Here is a 1,371-nt window from a genome sequence, read left to right on the forward strand (position 1 = left end):
ATGCAGATTGTTAATACATCTTCACCAATCCTGATGCCACACTTTTCCTCATAGAACCCAGCCTCTCAGATAATCTGCTCGGCATACAGGTTGAAAAGGTATGGAGATAGGACACATCCCTGGTGTAGACCCTTAACAATTTTTTTTTCCGAATTAACTAAGTTTATTTCGAGTTCGAACCCGGGCTCCCACATGCTGACACAGCAGCATCCAGCCAAGAGCTTAACAATTTTGAACCATGCGGTCCAACCCTGCTCTGTTCTGACGTCTGCCTCTTGGTCCAAGTATAGGTTTTGCATTATCACGATTAAATGTTCTGGGATTCCCATTCCTCTCAGAGTCAGCCACAGTTTGTTATGATCCACACAGTCAAACACCTTTGCATAATCAATGAAACACAGATAGACATTCTTCTGGTATTCCCTGCTTTCAGCTAAGATCCATCTAACACCAGCCAGAATATCCCTATGATTTTAAATTCAGTTGAAAGAGACACAGGGTTTTGTATTTATTCTTAAAGTCTTGTTTTAATTTTCCTCCGCTTCAATTTGAACTTGCACTTGAACAACTGATTGTCTAATTCACATTATGTACCTGGCCCAGATTTGACCGCTGATATTAAGTTTTTCCAGTGATTCTTTCCACATATATAATGAATGATTTCAAATATATTTCCCTTTGCATACATTTTTGTTTTATATCTATATACTTACTTGTTTTATGATCTGTTCTTATGAGTACAGCGCTTAATCAGTCACTCTGCTGTCCTGATCTGTATGTGACTCGAATGCTGTTATTTTATAGTTATTTTATAATTTGTATAAGTGTGTGTGCTTGTTTATAGTTTGAGTACAGATTTATCTGTCAATTTGTTGTACTGAGATGACTGGCAGGTTGCTGTGATGCTGGAAACTATGCCACTGGTATTTCAAATATCATCAGAGTTTTGCCATATCAATAAGGAACTGCTAAAAATTCAAACTGGACTCATACGAGTACACAGAATGAAATGAAGGACATTATTGACAATATCAGATTGATCTTGGTTGAAAGTAAATAATTCCAGAAAGTTAAAGATAAATAACGCCTGTCTTTTACTGAGTATAAAAAAGCCTACTAAATTGTGAATATATTTGCAAAGAAATAGAATTCAAAAATACTTTACAGTGCTTATGTGCAGAACAATTTGTCTTTTGTGCAGAAAGAAGGAGACATAGCAACAATAACTACGTTTAAAATAAGGAAAAGTCTAAATCAATGCTGTATTATTCCGCTGTGCTTATTCAATCTCTATGCTGAGCAAATAATCCAAGAAGCTAAAATACAGTAACAGAATTGGGGAAAGTTTCATTAACAATTTTTAAAATGTAA

Source organism: Elephantulus edwardii, unplaced genomic scaffold (genome assembly GCF_000299155.1).
Source record: "Elephantulus edwardii isolate Elephantulus edwardi_28Jun2011 unplaced genomic scaffold, EleEdw1.0 scaffold00018, whole genome shotgun sequence".
NCBI lineage: Eukaryota > Metazoa > Chordata > Mammalia > Macroscelidea > Macroscelididae > Elephantulus > Elephantulus edwardii.